This window comes from Pan troglodytes, chromosome 6, assembly GCF_028858775.2.
Source record: "Pan troglodytes isolate AG18354 chromosome 6, NHGRI_mPanTro3-v2.0_pri, whole genome shotgun sequence".
In the NCBI taxonomy this organism is placed as follows: Eukaryota; Metazoa; Chordata; class Mammalia; order Primates; family Hominidae; genus Pan; species Pan troglodytes.
In genome coordinates, this window is record NC_072404.2 from 75,254,452 (window position 1) to 75,275,778 (window position 21,327).

Sequence of the window (21,327 nt, forward strand, 5' to 3'; positions counted from 1 at the left end):
TGACTGTATTTGGAGTGTTAAAATACCTTAAAATGGAGACAAGGCCTAAAAAATCTCTGAGAAGATGAAACCAGTGAGGCCTCATAAATGACTTAAACCTTGCTTGATTTGCGAACATCAGTGAAACTTAACTTGAGCTACTTCCTGTAAATGCCTATATTAAAGAAAAGCAGAGCTTAAGCTCAACCAATCAGAAGTAGCCAATAAACTTATAATTGTAAAACTAGAGACTTTCCAATGGGATAGGCCAAAGAAGGCAATTGTATAATTGTACTCAATCAAATATTTTCTTTGCTTTCCCTCTGTATTCATCCTATAAAAGCCTCCTCCTTGCATTTCCTCACTGGAGCTCTTGAACCACTTCTGGTTTGGAGCTACCCAACTCATGAATTGTTGCTTGCTCAAATAAACTCTTTAAGGTTTTATTGAGCCTCAGTTTACTCTTCATCAGGAGTAGGATGTTTAAAGAGTTAATTAAAATGAGGTTGTACGGGTAGCTCTTGTCCAATATGACTGGCATTCTTTTAAGAAGAAGAAATTAAGCACAGACACACACAGAGGAAAGACCACTGGGAAGATGTAAGGAGAAGACAGCAATCTATAAGCCAAGAAGTGAAGCCATAGGAAAAACGAACCCTTCTGACACTTCCACTTCAGACTTCTAGCCTCCAAAACTGTGAGAAAATCAAGTTCTGTTGTTTAAGTCACCCAGTCTGTGGCACTTTGTCATGTCAGCTCCATGGCTCTTGGGTCTGGTCTTTAAATTCTTGGTTCTGCTTCTGAATTATCCTTCCTCTTCCATAATATGTAACATGTGTTTGATGAAGTAGTTTTCTCAGTCTGCTTCCTGCTTGTATAAATTTGGAGTCTAAAGACCCCTTTTCATTTTTTAATGTCTCTGCTCTCACAGTCCAAGTTGGCAGTGTTACTCCATGAATAAATGTTTTAAAAATATTGAGTTTGTGTCATTATGTAAAAGCCATATCTATACAACACCAGATGATGTGAGTCATCTGAACACTGGAGGATCTGCTTCTAAGATGGCTCACTCACACAGCAGGCAAGGTGGTGCTCTGTCAGCTGTAAAGCATAGCCATGACTACAGAGTGGGAACTTCAGTTTCTTTCAACATGGGCTGGTCCAAGTAGCCTGGGTTACTTGGCTCATTTCCAGGGGTGATCATTTTAAGAGAAGGAGAGAAAGAGACAGAGAGAGGGAGAAAAGAGAGAGCGCGAGAGAGAGCACTAGCACCAGGCGGATGCACTATCCCCTTTTAATGCCTAGCCTTAGATGTACACAGCTTTGCTTCTGCCATACCATATCAGTTGAAAAAGTCAAAAAGTCATAAGGACCTACCCAGGTTCAGAGAGAAGTATATACACTCAACTTCTTGATGGAGTAGGGGCAATGTTCTAGAAGAGAATGTGGGTCCAGACATATGATGGCCATTTTTGGAATACTCATTCTGCTCTCCAGTGAGCTTTGAGTCTGAGTATCTGTTCCAGAATGAATGTACAAATCAAGATATGCTTGAGAGAAGACAATATTTTAGCTTTGTTATATTTAGCTATGTAATAGAATATTAATAATAAATTATTAACCAATGTCATATATTTTGGGAGCTTTTTATGCTTCATTTTATTTAATGCTAACAATAATCCAAAAAGGTAGATTTTATTATTCTTTATGATAGATGAAGTAACTGAGGCTTAGAAATGCTATTTAGTTTGGTATTTAATTACTAAAGCTCACATTACTGTGGTACTTCCTAGAGTATGTTCAAATGCTGATGAAACTAATCCTACAGATATAGAGATATATGTTTTAGGAAAGATGGATAACTGTAGGAATAAAGTTCTTGAGTTGACAAAAAAAGGGATGAGATCCAGTGTATCATTGGAAGTTTTGGCCATAGCAATGAAGTTCATCAGTTGTAACAGGTGGAAAATGGAGTTCATGGGCATAGATAATGATAATTAGGTAGAATTGTTAGTGATAAAATGAAGTATTTTGTTTTATGACAGCATCCATTTCCTCAGTGAAATAGGAGGCAAGACTATCAGCTGAGGCATGGTTATCAAACTTTGACCATGGAGCCATTATGAAATAATCAAGTTTGGGAGTGGAGGATGGGGGTAGCAAGAGGATGGCAGGGCTGTGCTCAGCACCTACTTGAGGTCTGTGGTCATGAATTTATCTGAGACCAGGTGTTCACTGAAGTCAGGTGTTTTTCTCTAGTGATAGTTCACTGCTGGGTTTAGATGCAAAACAGGAAGAACATTTAAATGTATCCAGTGGTGTAATTTTTGAAATAGCATGAAGAAGGGTAGGAGAGGAAAAGACATTTTGAAAATGTATAAATAAATAATTTCTGTGATTGGTCTCACGACCTAACTAAGGAAAAGTAGAAAGTCAAACGTGACAAATGACAAAACAGAAAAAAAAATGCAGGTCCCAGTGCAGTGAAAAAATGTGGGAATAAAGTAAAGAACACTCCATAGTCATAACAAAGAGATCAGTGAGTACCTGTAGAGTCAGTGCCTGACCCTTATTCCTTCCTTTTGGTCCTCCTTCCAAATGAAAACAGTTTTTGGTTGTTGCTGTTATTGTTTTGGTCTGAGGACTTTCTTTTCCTTTGCAAATCATAAGCGTAAGAGAATTAATACCTTTCTGAATAGACTGCAACCAAGGACTGCTGGCAGTTATAAATACTCCAAATCCCTCTCCCTTAGGTGTGATAAATTTGAGACTGTGTCTTACACCATTTCCCAAACTTCCCCAGTTGGATTAGGCTTCAGCCAGCCAGGTGGGAACTTGCTGGACAACGCGCCTTTAATTGACTCTATCTCTTTCCTGTCTTGCTCCCTCACTCCCTACTAGTGTTCCCTGTAATCATTTCCCAAATAAACTAATTCTATTCAAGTCCTTATTTCAAGGCCTGCTTTCTCAGGGGACCCAACCAACAACTCCTCCTTTGAGCCTCTAGAGCTCCTCTCAAAACACTTACCAAAATACACTTTGTGGTTTCTTACTTGTCCTTCTCTCCATTAGACTGTTTCCCCATGAAAGGAAAAGTATGTCACCACCTTTCTGGCTCCTTCTCCTAGTACAGTTCCTGCTATGTAATAACAACAACTTAAATATACAGTAAATGGAACAGAATGCTCAATTAAAATGGATGCTTTTGCTGACAAAGGATTGGAAGTATCTTCTGAACTTGTGGAGGCAAAACTAGATTAGGTTCAGTATAACATGAACATTATTTGTAGCATATTCTTGGCAATGTAATTCTTTGAAATTGATAATCCACAGTAGAATGTCAAGTCTAAAATTTTCACCAGCCAAAATATATCACTATTTTAGATTGTTAAATTTGAGGGAGTTGAATAATATAATATGGTCTCTTCAGATACATATTTAACAATGCTAAGGAGTTGTGTGATTACACATTTATCATTTTTCCCTAAGCTGTTTATTCTATGAATTCTTTTAACGTCAGCAACACAGAAATAACTGTAGGAAAATTTTTGTTTTTTGCATCATAAACACTTAACATGGAAGATGCTGAGTAAATATTCATAGAATAAACATTCTTGTGACAAAGATTATCATTTTAAAGTAAATTATTGTTGGAATAGATTAAAATGTTTTTAAAATTAGGAAATAAAAGCACAGTAATAAAGTTCTTTATATATTTTTTAATTGTGATTTGACTATCATCTAAGTAACTGCTATTTATATACCTGTTTGCTACTGCTGATTACTTTATAAAGTTCAATTACTCTGATGGCTAAATATCACAATCATTGTGTAACTAACTAAACCAAAAGCCATACTCACTGTGATACAGATATATTTGTGACAATGCTTATTTGCATTTGCATATCTCAACAACTGCTCAAGTATCTGCTTTCTAGCAATTAGGCAGCTGCTACTTAAAATCAATAGTGGTAAACTCTGGTTGTGTTTGGTTTGGAAACGAAGTGTTGTCTTGTGCAGCATTCTGGTACTTTGCAGAGTATTAATGAAGTCACTTTGCTTCATGCTGTTGTATCACAGCTACTTGGCATCCTTTCCTCCTCAGCTGGCTATTGCATTACTTCATCTATTTTCCTTTCATCCTTTGTCTCATTCACAGGCTTTGCCTTTGAATGGTTTTGAATTTCCCTTGTCAAGAGTTAATTTACACTTTTTAAAAAATGTATAGCTGTGAAGCCTGACCTGGTTGAAATATGTTGGGTAATTTATTAACAAAAGCTGTGTGTGAACTATTTAGGAGTTCCATTTGAATTTCCTAAACAGTTGGGGAATTAGCTTCATGGAGGGCACAGGTATGTACGGTAAAAACTGGCAGGCAAGTGGACATTAATTGACTGAAAAGAGAGCTTCAGTCATACTGGCTTCTGTACAAGTAAAACAATCAGTTTTGAGTGATGAATTATATCTAACCCTGTGCTAATAATTGAAATATGTACAAAACACTCTTATATCAAATCTCCTGTATGCGTTGCCTTTGTAATGTTATGGCTTATACTTTAGCGCCAAATTTTGCCTTGTTATGGTGTTTGTGTAAGTTCGCTTAGGATAGAAACATGTTTTAGAAGTATAGTACAAAAAATAGCTTAAAAATATAATGATGGAGTTAAACTAAATGCTATCGGAATACTGCTCTACAGTTTTTAAAGACACCATGCTGTCTCATACCAGTGTACCTTTTTTGCACATGATATTTTTTCTGAAATTTACTTCCCTCACCGCAAGCCCCATCTCCTGCCTACCCTAGGAAATTCTGCATTTCTTTCAAGTCTGTGCACAAACTTCACCTGAATCTCCCAGGCTAAGTGAGACAGTCCATTCATCCTCCTTAATCCCATTGTACTTGTCTCTGGAAGACAGGATAATACATGCCATGGAATTAACTATGTGCTAAAGGCTTTAGTAGGATGATAAATGCTCGAACTCAAAACTCCCTAATTTTGTTAAATATATATCTGAAGAGATAATATTGTACTGTGTCACCAATTCTCACTATTTTACATAATTAGGCTCACTAAATAAATATTTCTAAAGGCATTGCTTTGCAGATATGTCTTATAAAGTCTCCTAAATCATTTCACTTTAATCCAGGATTTAATATTACTGTGTTGCTCTACAGCCTTTGGGCTTTATCCTTTTAGAACATTTTGTAACTCTTTTTCTCTATCACCTGAAGTCTCACTATTTTTCTTCTGGATCTTCATCCTTTTCCCTAAGTCAACCATATAAGCTACCTTAAAAATAGTTAAGAGTTGTAATGAGAGGTACACAACAATTTCTTTTCTGCTATAAACCCTGGAATTAGTTGCATGAAGTTTTGGTTGACCGTATCTCAAAATCACAGTCTTAATGCCCGTCACAGCAAAATGAGATGCTATCTGCCAGTAGAAAAAACTTCAAAAAATACGGAATATACAGATCCCTCCTATATATTTGATTATGTGAATGTTTAGTTTCCCTTCCTAATTTAGGGATACTAAATAAAACATTTAAGAACTTAAAGAAGATAATATTTGCTTGCTTCTCATTGTGTAAGAAATCCCATTATAGTGCCATCGAATAAATGAATTATACTGAGTCTTAGAGTCGCTTTGTGTTTGGAGATTTTAATACTTTACAGAGGTAGTCTACTCAAAGTATGCCAATTTTTCATGTTTTGTTTTTAGGGTGGGGATTCATGCCTATCTTGGAGCCATGACTACAGTAATTGGAAAACAAGTGGCTCTTTAAACATTCTTCTACTATTGCTCAAACTATAGACCTATAAAATGTATAGACTTGAATCATTTAAAAATATTGTATGTTAAGCTTTAGAAGTCAATAAGCTTGAGTTGTACTAAGGGCTTCTTAAATGTAAAGGTTAAAAGCCTTCCACTAACTATATCATGATGATTAAAAACCATACATTTAAATTTGGAATTGAGCATATAAATCATTCAATCAACTAGAAAATCATGGGAACAAGAAAGTAACTTTTAGGCATTTCTTAACCAAATCATCTCTATTCTCTACATGCATCAATAATAACTCAAGTATTTGATTTAGAAATGTGTCTATTTTGTAATGAGCTGCTTCACAGTGGAAAAAAAAAGGTGGGGAAAGCTGAAACCAATTTTCTAACACCTTAGACTGTAGTCCATCAGAAATGCAAATGTGAAATTCCCTGAAGTTATGATAAGCTTCATAGACAAAACAATGACTTTCATAGAAGATAATTTGTAGCATTCAGGAACTGAAAAGTTGGCTTTGGATGATTAGAGACTCAAAGAAGAAAGGCAGAAGTATCAGTCTGAATGAAGATATGTTTATTCAGCTTACATAAAGTCATAGCCAGCCATCTTACAGGTTTTATTAAATTTGAGTTTCCTCAAGTCTAAAATATTCTCATTCTCATAGCATAAATCGCTAACTTTAAGAGTGTGTGTGTGTGTGTGTGTAAATCTGATCATATTGAAATGCAGGTGAATGTTTGGCTCCACTATGTCTATTTACTTAACCTTGGCACTCGCCACACAAACCAGCTTGCCCCCTATTTCCATCCATAGCAGCATCAGGTTTCTTTGAAGTCTATAAACCTGGCTGCCAAGGTAATTCTAGTTTTGGAAAGCATCACGTAGTTGAGACACAAAGTTAGAAATCAGTTAAATATTGAGTTAGGGGTAGGTTGACAGAAATAGGGAATTGTCTGAAGAGTAGTACAGATTGCAGTGATTTTTTCAGGGGCAATTTAAGTTCTCTGATTTAAGCCTTCAGCTGGCTGTTAAGGCTTGACAAAACAGATTTATTTGTTTGTCCTTTCATTCATTTATTCAACATTTGCTTGAAGGAGTACTTGTTGTAATAGAGAGATGGATAAGCTCCGGAGGCTGGAGCCACAGGTGAGTGGAGGTGGGTGGGTGGAATGGTGGGGAGGGTCAATACCCAAAAACTTTGTTGCACCTTTTTATTTACATGTGTATGACAAGATAAGAGACAGACACTTTTTAAAAAGATATGATCTTGCAAGATTAACGTGTGCACTGGAAAATTATGTGGGATAGGGAAGGGAGTTTCTCAGTAGAAGGAAGAGTGCTGGTGAAGTTGTCAAAGTTTCCCACCACCTGGTGTATCTACGGGTAACTAGAACAGGTGACTAGGTTGAAGCAAGGGAGGTCACAGGAACAGGTCACATTGGAGAGCTAAGTGTATGCACATGTCACTGAAGTGCTTTAATCGCAGTGCCGTCCCTCCAAGTAGGAGTGCTGAGGATTTCCCTGATACACAAGGCTCTTTCAGGACTTAATTTCACTTCACTCTCTGTTTCTTAGTCTTCTAAATGTTTTGGACCATTAAAGGGGACTGGAGAATGGCCATGCCAAGTGGCCTGTATAAAAAGTAAGCAAAGTCATGGGGCCAGAATGCCATTTTTCTGAATGAACCACAAATGGCATGCTGTTGATGGAAAACCACTGAAGACAGGAAGAAGAGGAACAGGCAGTTTGAAGGTAAGCACAAAAATCAGGCATTGGCTTGGCTTCTGCCATTGGTGAGACTCCCATTCAATGATTTCACACAGCCCCTGGGCTGGCCACCAAAACTGTCTCCTTATATCTCTCCATGCTGACCTCCTGCTCCCCTCAGCCACTGCTCATTCCCTCTTCTCCCAGACACGAAAATTTTAGGTCGCTTTTCCTCATTCCTCTACACTGTCCTAAGCCTCAGTAGTAGTCTTCTTCTTATCTCTCCCGGAGTGGGAGCTGGATTCTGGTATAAACTGTGCTGATTCCCTCAGGTTTCCTAGCTGAATGTTCAATGCCTGATTATTGACTATTTTATTTGTTTGTTTTGTTTTGTTTTGTTTGAGATGGAGTCTCGTTCTGTCGCCAGGCTGGAGTGCAGTGGCGCCATCTTGGCTCACTGCAGTCTCCGCCTCCTGGATTCAAACTATTCTCCTGCCTCAGCTTCCCGAGTAGTGCCCGCACCACTTGCAGCTAATTTTTGTATTTTCAGTAGAGATGGGGTTTCACCATGTTGGCCAGGATGGTCTCGATCTCTTGACCTTGTGATCCACCTGTCTCAGCCTCCCAAAGTGCTGGGATTACAGGCATGAGCCACCACGCTCGGCAGACTATTTTCTTTCACTCTGTTTCCTGTTACTACCTTAGCAATGCAAACGCTTTCACTTAACTAAGGGTTACTTAGCAGGATGAGTAATACGCAAGATATTATATAGTTGTCCAGGTAAATAGAATACTTTTTCTCCTTAAGTTAATAATGAGCCATTGAAGTATTTTGGAAGGGAGAAAAAGTCAACAACAATGATTTGCTCCTTAGAAAGTTCCCTTTGTCTAAAGTGGGAAGGATAGATGGTGGGAGTAGCTGACTATAGAGGAGGAAGTGTGGGGAAGCTATTGCTCAGGCCTGGGAGAGGGAAAACGGAGCCCTAAACCAAGGCAGTAGCAGATAGGATGCAGAGGAGGTTCTGCACTAAGGAGATGTTAAGGAGACGTGGAGACTACACTCTAGGGGAAATAAAAAGAAACAAAAAACTAAGATAGTCTCTTTTAGGCGTAACCAGCTGGGGGGATAGTAGTGCCATTGCTCATATAGAATGCAGAAGTAACCTACTTGAGCAAAATTATTTTGAGTTCAGTTTTGGACAAATTGAGCTTGTCTGAGTGAAGATATATTTATGCTATGGTTCATCAGAGGACCTGGACTAGAAATTTATATTTGGACAGCAGCTACATCATATGGTGGTTGGTGCTCAGGGTGAGAATGAGATGAGGAAGGGAAAGTATAGATGGAACAGTGAGCCTGTGACAGAGCTTTTAGTTCCTCCATTCTTACTTTCTCTACAGAACTGTCGGAATCTTTAAGTAAATCAACTTCCCCACAGTCCTCAGTGTATTCCACTGGGATTTAGGAAGGAAGACATTTTATTGATCCAGTTTGAGAAATTCTTGCCATCAATAATTGTGAATACTTGCCAGATGGCTCAAAACAAGAAATGAGATCAAATAAAATCTGGAGTATTGCCTGAATGCAAACTTTTATAGGTCTAATGATGTGGTCAAATATATATGGACAGTGTTGAGACTAGAGCTTTCATCAAAGCCGTATGTTTCTGCTTGCTTTGCCTATAATTGCATTCCCATTTGTGGTAACAAAATACCTAAAAGTAACCTCAGTGAAACACGTCTAGTGTATATTTAATGAAAACTACCAAATATAGAGAGAATTAAAGCAGACTTAAGAAGTTGGATAGATACACCATGCTTCAAGCAAGAGGGATGTATATTTAAATATATCTTCATGCTAAATTATTTTATTTATTTAATGTAATTTTATTATAAATAAAAGAAATAATTTTTGAAAAACTGGAAATTAAAATTTCAAATTCCATATGTTAAATCATATGAGGAGAGCTAGTTTTCAAAAAATTAAAATGAGGAGCAAGACATAATAGACATCAAATGTTATAAAACTATAATACTTAAGTGAACATGGTACTAACAAAATTAGGTAGACCTCGATGAACACTACAAAACATATTTATAAGAATTAGGCCTCATCTTCCATGAGAACTACTACAGTCATAGAGGTATCACAAACCAGTGAGAAGGAGACAGATTATTTAATAAAACTGTTTTGGTAATCAGTTTGCTATTTAGAAAATAATGAATTTATATACTCAACTCATATATTATTCCAAAATAAGATATGAGATGCAAACATTCAAACATGAATTCAGGGAGAAATAAAAATAATAATTCATTAAATCACAAGATAATGAGATGGTTATCATTTTAAGTATATTACAGTAAAAATGGATTTTTGGTACATCAGGTTAGAACCTTGTTCAAAAAGAATACAAAGTTAAATAATACAATTAAGAAGGTCACATTAGATGAAATATCAATATTATTAATAGTAACAATATTAATAAATGAAGACTTCAGAAATCAATCAAAAAATCCTATAATTCCAATAGATAAGTGGCCAAGGAATATGATCTGATGTTTAAAGAAAGAGAACATATAAATCGTTAATAAGCACATGGGGAAAATGAAATATAAATTTTTATTCTATTAAAATTAAGCATATGAAATCGTACATAATAATAAATGTGTGGTCAAATATAGTATGATAAAATTATTTCAGAAATAATTTGAGACAATTATGATTTTTCTTTTGACACAGGGTCTGACTCTGTTGCCCAGGCTAGAGTGCAATGGCACAATCACAACTCACTGCATCCTCAACCTCCCAGGCTCATGAGTTCACCCATCTCAGCCTCCTAAGTAGTTGAGACCACAAGTGTGTGCCACTACGCCCAGCTAATTTCTAGAAAGTTTTCTGTAGCAACAGAGAATCCCTATGTTGCCCAGGCTGGTCTTCCAACTTCTGGGCTTAAGTGATCCTCCTGCCTCAGCCTTCCAAAGTGCTGGGATTACAGGCAAGAGCAACTGTGCCCAGCTGAAAATTTAAAGTTAATTATGCAATTTGATCTGGTAATTCCATATCTGGAAATCTATTATAAGAAATTAATTATAAACTCTGAAACATGAACAAAAAGATAAAATAAGCACAAATACTGATGACAGAATAATTCCGAACAATCAGTAGGATTGTGTCCTGTGATGATTAATGTTATGTGTCAACTTGATTGGGTCAAGGGGTGCACAGATGTTTGGTTAAACAAATACCTGTTTTTGGATGAGGTGAGCATTTGAATCAATAGACTGGGGAAAGATCTCCCTTCCCAACGTGGGTGGGAAGCATTCAATCTGTTGAAGGCTTGAATAGAAGAAAAAAGGCAGAGAAATGGAGAATTCACTCTCTCTCCCTGACTGGATGGGCTAGAACATCCATATTCTCCTGCCTTTGAGCTGAAACTTATACCTTCTTCTCCCCAGTTCTCAGACATTATACCATCAGCCTCCTGGTTCTCAGGCCTTTGGACTCAGATTAGAACTAACTCACTGGCTTTCCTCAGTCACCAGCTTGCAGAGGGCAGATCATGGGACTTCTCAGTCTCCAAAATCAAGTAAGCAAATTCCTCATGATTAATCTCTTTATAAATCTGTTTCTATATCTGTATCTCTCTATATATCTATATTGGTTCTCTTTCTCTGGAGAACCCTGACTGATACAGAATCTCTGTTTATGATAGAATCATGGCTAAGTAATTATAGTATATACATTCAGTGAGCTTTTATAATGCCATTAAATATTATATAAGAGACGCTAGCTCTTGGAAAAAAAATATATATATCATTTTCATAAATGAAAAGGAAGGGTTTGGAGTTGCATAATCACTATAAAAAGCAAATATATAAATACAACAAATAAAGAAGTGAGTTAAAACACACTTGGATTACTATAAAGAGGCAAAGATGTTCGTGATATTTTTAAACAAGATATATTTTTGGATTTCCCAAAATAAATTTATATTAATTTTAAAATGAAAATAATCACCTTAATAGGGGGTCTACCAGCCAAAAATATTAAGTAAACCTGATAAAATGTGTACCTTGTTATGCCTTGAGAACACTAGAATACACAGGAAGACACACATAAGTACAAATGCATGCCATCTACTACCCAAATACACACACTGAAAAATAGAAAGCACTGGCCCACTTGACTGCTAATGCTTCCACAGGTTCTGGAGTACTTAAACTTCATTTAAATACGGCCACTTAAGCAGAATGGGGGAATATTTAACACTATAATGCCAATAAACCACTTCTCTTGGCATAAAGTGGCTCCTAGGCAAGAAATACCCAAAAAGGGACTGGGATGGCTTGTTATATGCGTTTCTTACTAGAATATAAATCAATTTACTCCTGTTAGTGAACAGTGGTAATATCTTCAGTCCTGTTGGTGAACAGTGGTAACATCTCATACTCACATGCACACATACTTTTTTCTATCAGAGAAGCATGGAATATTGATACAGGAGATAGAAATAAACTGTTTAGGCAGATAGTAAGGGCAAGAGTCCTTGGTGCAATTTCCCTTTTTAACAAAAAGCAGCCCCCAAATCATTTCTTTTCTAACAAAGAGCAGCCTGAAAAATTGAGCTGCAGACATAGATAAGCAAGCTGGAAGCTTGCATGGGTGAATGCCAGCAGCTGTGCCAATAGAAAAGAGCTACCTGGGGGCCAGGTAGGTTCAACATGGAGGCTCTGTCTTCCCTTTTCTTTGTCACCAGGTGTACAGTAAACAAACAGGCAACATGGCGCTGGCAAGGTAGAAAATCCGTCTGCATAATAAAAGATCAGGGTGGGGGTGGCCAGCTTTTTGCGCCCTATGCAAATGGCACACCTAGTCCTAATTAGTTTTTTGTGCCCTATGCAAATGGCATACCTGGTCCAACCAATCTTTTGTGCCCTATGTAAATCAGACACTGTCTCCTCAAGATCATCTATAAAACCTGCTGCATTTAACCCAGAAGAGAGCTCTTCTCTTTCTTTTGCCTATTAAACTTCTGCTCTGAACCTCACTCTTCGCGTGTCCATGTCCTAGTTTCCTGTGGCCATGAGACAACGAACCTCTGTATCACCCCAGACAAATGACGCTGCTTCAATATCATGAAGACCCATGTTAAAGAAAGTAAAAATTTGAAGATAAAAATAAAGTTGAAAAAAACTCTGGCCTGGAAAGATCAATACTAAATATTCAGTCATGAAATTTGTATAACAAAATTAATGTTCACCTTTCCAGGAAATGTCAATAATTTGTTTTTCTTGCATATTTATTACAAGGGCTCTCTGATGACTAGAATTGATTTCTTTTTCACAAACATTTAATATGGGAAGATTATTTTAAGATACTGATATGCAGTTAAGTTTATGATAATGAATGTAGGTAGGTTTGTATTAAGTTTTCCGTAAAAATCATAATTAGATGCTGCAAAATATAAATGTGTTTGCCATTGCAGCTTTGCTACACTTTGGTAGCTACTTATGATTTTTCTTTAATGTTTAATGCCAGCCTCAGGGTTCTGCTGTGCCTGAATCCTATTGTCCTCATTGACTCTGGGGAGTCCAGTTCCAAAGCAGTGTCCCCTCCATCGACCTGGCTTAGAAAGGACACAGTGTTGGTGCCATCCTTACTAGCTCATCCCATATTGATTTACTAAATGGAGAGTCCTCTGGGCTCTCATTGAGAAATAGGTCAGGTAGTGAATAAATTCATTCTAGCACGCCTACCTCTCTAAGCGTTTTTAATTCTTCCACACTATTCTGCCAAGGCATTTCAGCATCTCCATCCATTTATTAGAGGCCGGCATTTTTTTCCCCAAGCTTCAGGGAGCCATTTTAGTAGCAAATTAGAACAAGCTCCAGGTGTCCTTGTCAGTATGTTGCATACTGTACCATTAGATTGTTTCTTATATTTACAAACTCTCCCCTGTATAGCTTTATGTTCTGCATGCCACTCAACACCTTCCCTCCATTCATCTAGTGCCCTCAGAACTCATTCCTGGGGCCCTGTCAGTACATATTTGCAAGAACTATAGTTTTTTTTTGAGGGGGTGAGGGATGGAAGAATCCCTTTCTTCCCAGAGGAGGTAATTTACTAAACTTTATACCAGCTATTAGTCTAGAAATGATGAGGGGAAGTGGAGGGAAATCTTGGAAAATTCCATTATCAACTTGGGAAGCATCCATCTCAGCAGAGGCCTCTGCAAGGTCTCCAGGCAAGAGAAGCAGGCCTCTTCTGCAGCCTTGGAGGATTCAAGGGAATGGGAGATTAAGTATTCTCAAGTGTGTCTGCTCAGATATTCCCCTCCCAGGTAGCCAGGGCACATTCGTTTTGCACCTAGGGCCTTTATTCGGCAGAGGAGACATAAGTACTAGGAATCATGCCTTCTCTGTAACTCACCTACTCTCACAATGCGGTGCTGGGTCTAGTTTTTGTCCTGATCTGCCCTCTAGTTGCAGGAGATGAAGGAATCTTTGAATACTGTCAAAGATCCCCTTTGGCCCCTCCCACCCCACCGGGAAAAGGTATCTGTTTTCGGATTTGAGCCTGTCAGCATTTTAATTTTGCTTATTAATAGAATTTTAAAACAACTAAAGAATTCCACAGTCTGTAATGACCGTTGCCACCATACCTCTTACATATCAGTGATATTGCATCCTCTTCCACAGATATTCCATTTCATTTCACCACTGGTGAAAAGGGCATTAATGGTTATGCTATAGAATGTCAAAGATTATCATTATCCCGACTACCACCAGCAATGCAGTCTTTTGCTATCTGGCCAGCCCCAAGACCCAACCCCAAAGTTCTCTGTGAGGATCTGTTTCCTAGAACAATTTCTAACTCCTTTAATTAGGTGACCCTAAGAGAATCAGACCCTGAGAAAAGGATGATACACCCTTTGTTTATTTGGGAGCTGCAGGAAAAACAAGCAGAGGACTGTGGAGATGATACAGGAAGGGAAAAGCAGGCCGTCAAGTTGTTCTGGAGCACAATCCCCAGGTCAGCTCTGAGAAAAGGTGAAAAGACATGCCTCAGGATTATTCTTGCCAAGATGAGCAACCTAGGGTATTAAACCCACTGGCAAAGGCTCTCAGAGACATGCTAGCCCCCAGACATTTCTGGTCAGCTGTGCATTGGCAAAGAAGGTTCTGGAAACAGAGGACAGCCTTCCAGTACAGATGGCAGTATGGGTGGGGAGTCAGACTGCCACTCAGAAGAGATAAAGGACCCAAAGGGAAATGGGCAGGGAACTGACTATGATAAATATAAGTTTAATGTATTTTTCATTTCTTATTGAAATAATGATGAGTTAAACATAGTCTTAAATTGCTGGGTAAAATATATATTTTTGTAGATAAATAAACCAGATAGTTCTGTTAAGTTACTTCAAATATCAGTAATAGAACATAGTAATCAAATCTTAAACATAGCAATCAGAAAGACAATTTTTTAAAAGTGGCAAAACACTCACAGAGCAGAATTGTTGCAAGAAATCATTTACTCAAAAATTATGTAGTAAATGCCTCTCCAAGGGTAAAGATATACAGGTGTGAGAGCACAATCTCTACTATCAGGTACATAATAGGTGACCAATTAGTGCAAATTCATTATTGCTGATTTAAGTAAAGTACTTAATAGTAAGCTATTTTAAAGAAATTTGTTCAGATTAGTGATTATTCTCATGGATTAGTACTTAACAATTTACAATTAAACCAGTAATAATACTTAAATGCAACAACTGGGCAAACTATTGCTTGGAAATTCACTGAGAATTGATCCACATTTTGAAACATCACATCACTGACAGCAGTGCTGCTAGTGGTATTTAAAATCATAAGGAACACTTGAATTTATTATTTCAATTATTTAATAAAGTTTTTACTGAGCACATACCATGTTTCAGGCATAGCTCCAGGTACAAAGGAAATAGCAGTGAACTAAGTAGAATAAACACATGCCTTTCTGAAGTTTACATAACCTTCACTTATAGCTACAACTTCATTGTAATTACACCCAGGGGTTTAAGTATCTGATTATTTCATTATGTCTTCTAGTGCTGTTACGTTGAGCAGTTTTTTAGAGAAATATTAACTTTATTAGATGTCTTTACTCCTCCTTTATACTACATTTAGGGCACTGTATTTTTTAATTATCTGTGTAGGTATTATGTGTATATTCCACATTATTTATTATCAAAGTAAGTATTACATCTGATGGAATTGATAACTTCATTAAAGTACACACATTCTTACTGTCAAGAAAGTGATAAGGTCCTTGGGATCCATATGGATGGCAGCCTGGAGATTCTGCAGTAAATATCCTGGTATCTTCAAAAAGATGTAATGCCAACTTAAAAATAAATATAAATTACTTCTAAAATCACTTTATCACCAAAGAGAAAAATATGTTATAAACATCTATGAAGTTTCTCAACTAGAAAATATTTGTTGTTGTTGTATTTCCGAAGTAATAATTCTCTATATCTCTACAGTGGGGAAAGTATCCAATGCTTCAGTTGCTAATTTGCCCACACCCCTTTCTTCAGTTATTGAGATAGTCTGACAATTCTTACTGTCTTTTAATGACCCAATTCCCTTACATAGGCCAGGATCTCCACATTCATTTCTCAGTTGGAGGTCTTCATTTGCATATTCGGCAGATATTTCAAATCCCAAATGTAACTCATTTTCAATTCCTTTACCCAAATTTACTCTCTATCTTTTCTCTCTCTGAAAATGGCATGAGGACATCCACCCAGTTGAATAGTTAAAGACTGAAGAATCACCCTGAATGCCTCCTTCTCACTTGTATCCAATCCATCTATCTCCTGATCTGCTGTGAAATTCTCATCACCCTATTCCTATTGATACTACTCCATTTTAGAGAATCATCATTCCTAGCCTAGATGGCCAAAAAAGCTTCATAAGTTGTCTCCTTGCTTTGATACCATCTGATCTTGCCTATTTCTCATCCACTTTCCTCTTTGTAGCATCCAAAGTAATCCTTCTAGAAAGGAAATCTGATTATGTCATGTACATGTTAACAGTCTTTTCAGTGGCATCACATTACCTCTGGATTAAAGTTCAAACTCTGAAACAGGATCAGATTTAATTCTCCAGGTTCTATTTTCCTTATTTTTAGTTCTTTACTCATAAACTCCTTCTCATCATTCAGGCTTCCTTGGAGGTGTCACTTCCATCATGGAATCTTCAATCACCTACCCAGGTCTAGGATTGATAGGTTTCCTACATGCTCTCAAAAAATACTGTCTTGACAGGGCTTATCACAATATGTAGCAAGTAACACTTGGTCTCTCACTTGTCTTATGGGCATAGAGGTGTTCAATATGTTAGTTAAATTAATATGTAAAAGAGCTATTATTAAATAGTAAGGTAAGGTATATTCAGTTATAATATTTTTGAAATATATAAACAGGTGTTTTTAGTTATAAGACTACTTTTAGAGCAGTTTTGTCCTATAGAAAAATTGAGCAGAAAGTACAGAAAGTTCTCATATGTACTTGCCTACCCCAGTTTCCTCTATTATTAATATCTTGCATTTGTATAATACATTTATTACAATTGATGAACCAATACTGATACATTGTTAGCTAAAGTTCATTGGTTACATTATAATATATTCGGTTTTCTATTTTTCTTTGTTTCTGGTACTTCAGAATAAATCAGAAAATTACATTGTGTATTTTATAAACATAAATGAAATTTCTGAATATTTGAGCCAAAAATGGGCAAACACTGGTGATATTTGTCTAATATACTTAATTCAGTAAACAAATATTTGTAAGTACCACAAATATGTGAAGGACAGCACTAGATTCTGAGGGCTCAAAGCTGAATAAGACAAAGTCCCTGCCCTTACTGAGCTCTAAGAAGAAGAGAAGATGAATGAGTAACCTAATAATGTAGGGCAAGATGATAGGTCCTGTGATGGGGTATCTACAGAGTGCCACATCAGTGAAGGAGAGGGTTTTTAAAATCAGATTGCATGGAGAATGTGACTAGGAAAAGTTTTCCAGGGGACATAATTATTTGAACTGAATGTTGAAGTTTGAATAGAATTTAGCAGGTAAAAGAGAAGCACAAGCATTTCAGTTTGAAAAACAGCATTTTGCATAACAGCAGTGTGAATGTCGGAATCCTGAAACAACAGAACATAGCTAAGGAGAAGGAGAACAGAAGTTACAACGCAAGAGAAAGAGACATCACTCAGTTAATGAAGGGCCTTCATGTCTAAGCTAAGATTTTGACTTTTATTTTCAAAAATAGAAAGAACATTAAGTGGGAAAATGAGATTATTGGTTTTATTTTATTAAAAAGATCATTCTCTATTGCTAGAGGAAAATAAATTTAAAAATGAGTTCATGAATGTTCATACATTTATGCTCAAAATTTTAAGATAAATCACTGATAGAATAAACATAGGTATATTATTCTCAAATCACTAGAAAACAAAAATGAAAGAAACTTTGAATAGTATAGCAAAATCAGTGAACTGACTGGGGAATAGCATGAAAACTTAAGAGCATAAAATATAAAGTAGATAACAGAAGCAAGCCCAACTGAAAAAAAAAAAAAAGTGTTAAACCCTACTACTTGAAAACTCGGGAATTAGATTGCAAAACAAAAAACAACGACAATACATGAAGACTGATAGCTAAATAATATAAACAAAATGAAAAATAATGTGACATAAAGAAAATTACAAATAAAAGCATTAGTGGCAATATCATATTGCACAAATATCATCATTTATAATCATCATAGCAATTCTTTGTTTAGCATGTTGTCAGGTATTATATGAGGATAAAAGATGTACTGTAACATGAAGATTTAGCTATCAAAAGTCATCTATGAGACAAATAATATATCTCTGAACTATATTAAATGTTCAAAATAAAAAATAAATGGGAAAATAATTATTTTTCAAACTTTCTGAAGATAAAATAATCAGAAATCAAATGAAGAAATTAAGAAATTGAATAATATAATTAATGTTTTAGTTCCTAGGCAGAAAAAATATATTTAAAAAAATATTTTCAAATACTCATGAGGTATTTTTAAATATTGATTATATCCTGGGTCTTAAAAAATCTCAAAAGGAAAAGAATAAATCATAACAATTCTACTTCCCTTATTTCAGTGAAATAAAAACATTAATAACAAAAGCATTACTTAAGGAACATATTAAATCACATAGGAACCAAAAATAATAACCTAAAGAGCTCTTGAGTCAAAGAGGATATCAACTTCTCAAGACAGAATATATCAAAAAGTAGGAAACACAGACAAATATGATATGCACTCTGAAAATTTATGCCTGCAAAATAGGGAAAATAAAAATAAATGAGCTAAATATGCCACTCATAGAAATGTGGTAGGCAGAATTCTATGAGACTCCCAAGATTTCTGTCTGTTGATAAACACACACCTTTTCCCATTATTCAATCAAATACCAATTTAGATGCTGTTGTGAAGGATTTTGCTAGTGTAAATTAGGGTCTAAAACCAGCTGACCTTAAGATAGGAAAATTGTGCCTGGCTCAACCATGTCATCTCTTTAAATCTGGGTCCAGAGGTAAGAGACAAGAAGTCAGAGATTCAAAGCATAGGAAGGATTGAACATATTGTTATAGGCTTGAAGATTGAATACAGTGTTGCAGGCTTGAAGACGGAGAGGTCACATAGCAAGGAATGTGGGGGGACTCTAGAAGCTGAGAGAAGCTACTGGGTTGACAGTCAAAAAGAACACCAGGACCTCATTCCTACAAGAGGAAGGAAATGAATTTTGCAAACAAGAATGATCCTGGAGGCTGATTTTTCCTCAGAACTTCCAAAGAAGACTCAGCATAACCAACATCTTGAGTTTAGCCCTATGATACACTGAGAGGAGAAACCAGTGATGTCACGCAAACTTCTGACCTGCAGTGAGCTAATAAATGGGTGTTGTTTTAAGCTGCAAAATCTCCTATAGTTTGTTCGCAGCAATAAATATTAACAGGGAGATAAGAAAGTACACTGAATTAACTCCTATTGATTTAGGATGTTTGCTCTTTTAGCTCAGCTTGGTTTGGGTTATTGTCTCATGACCAGGAAAAATTAGGCACGCAAACCTCAAAGAGTGAGTGGAGTAAAATTTAAGGGAAAGAAAAGCTCTCAGCAAAAACAGGTGATATGGGAGGGGTGGGGTGGTTCTCCTACCTGAAGACAGGAAGGTTTTCTAATGTGGTGGAGCCTGGGGCTTTTTATGAGCTCAGAATAGGGAGTGTGTGCTGATTTGTTTGTGAGTATGCAAAAAAGGTCAAAGTGAAGAACACCATTCAAAGATGGGCACTACAGTGTAGAAAAACAATTAAGAAAGGGTAGTTATATGTAAAATACGTGAAGGATGGGGATCAAGGTCAGAGGATAGTGCATGAAACAGGAAGGCAGGTTCTTAATGGGGTCCAAGGATTTACCAGGAACAGTTTCCAACTTGAAGATTGGGTTTCATTGGGACCTGCCCCTATATGCCTGGGCATCTGTCTGCCTCCTGCCTCGATCACTATGAAATCAGTAGAAAGGAAGTTGTAAAGATAATAACATAAGTAAGGGAAGTTAGAAATGAAAATACATCTAATGCTAGTTATTTAAGAACTATAATGAAATAGATAAATCTCTAAAAGATACTCATGGGAAAATGCGTGAGAATAGTAATTCACAATATTAGTGTATGAAAGGTGATGCAATCACTGTCATAGAAATGTTTTTTCAGATTAATTACATACATGAAATTGTGCTTAAGACATTTAAACACTAAGTGAAATAGTAAACTTTTTGTCATAAAGTTAGGTTATTATACAGAATAAAGAAATTGTTCAAATAGTTTCATGACCCAGATGGTTTCATAGTTGAGTTTCTACAAACTTAAAAAAGTTATTTTATGATATATTGATGAACTATAGTTGTATATATTTATGAAGTAAAAAGTGGCATTATAATTTTTGAATGTAATATGAAAAGTTTAAATTAAGCTAATAAACATATCCATCACCTCAAATACTTAATATTCTTTTGTGATGAGAACATTAGAAATTTACTTGTTATGATATTGTAATATATAAATTAATTATTAGCTATATTCATCATGTTGGCAATTAGTCAAAAAAAAATCAAACTTATTCTTCCTTACTGAGGCTTCACTATCATTTCCCCAATACCCCACCCCCAGCCTCTGGTTACTATGATTCTACTCGCTGCTTCCATGAGTTCAGTTGTTTTAGATTCCACATATAAGTAAGAACATATGGTATTTGTCTTTTTATGTTTGGGTTATTGTACTTAGCATAATGTTCTTCAATTCCATTCATGTTGTCACAAATGATTGACTTTCTCCCTTTTTAAGGGTTGAATTGTATTCCATTGTGAATATATTATCACATTTTCTTTATTTATTCATCCTTTGATGGACACATTAATGGTTGATTTCATAATTTGACTATTGTGAACAGTGCTGCAAACTTTTAAGAAGACACAATTTCTTTGCTTTTCAATCCCTTCCAAGACACGGAGAAAAGAACAGAAACTTTCTAATTAATTTTTTAAGCTAGGATGATGCTGTTAGCAAGCTTGTAATAAATATTAAATAAACAGAACAAAAAAAGATACAGCAATCTACAGACAAATTTAGGTTATAGATAGAGAGATACAAAGTGAAAGATATTAGTAAAACAAATTCATCAGAGCTTTAAATTCAGAAAGTACCATTATTAAGTGATAGTCTCTGAGAAGATTCAAATATTTTTCATTATTCAAAAAT

At 36.1% G+C, this 21,327-nt stretch overlaps 1 long non-coding RNA gene across 8 annotated transcripts in view; it reads right to left on the reverse strand.

Annotated features, from left to right (window-relative positions):
- Window positions 1–21,327, reverse strand: part of LOC134810442 (uncharacterized) — a 97,337-nt gene that overhangs the window by 64,739 nt on the left and 11,271 nt on the right. For 3 of the 8 annotated variants that reach the window (XR_010158479.1, XR_010158478.1, XR_010158480.1), the window contains exon 1: window positions 1,357–6,516. This is a non-coding gene — a long non-coding RNA (uncharacterized LOC134810442). Of the gene's footprint in view, window positions 1–1,356; window positions 6,517–10,724; window positions 10,942–21,327 lie in introns of those variants that run through there. The other 5 variants (XR_010158484.1, XR_010158483.1, XR_010158482.1 and 2 more) reach the window with 5 other exon arrangements.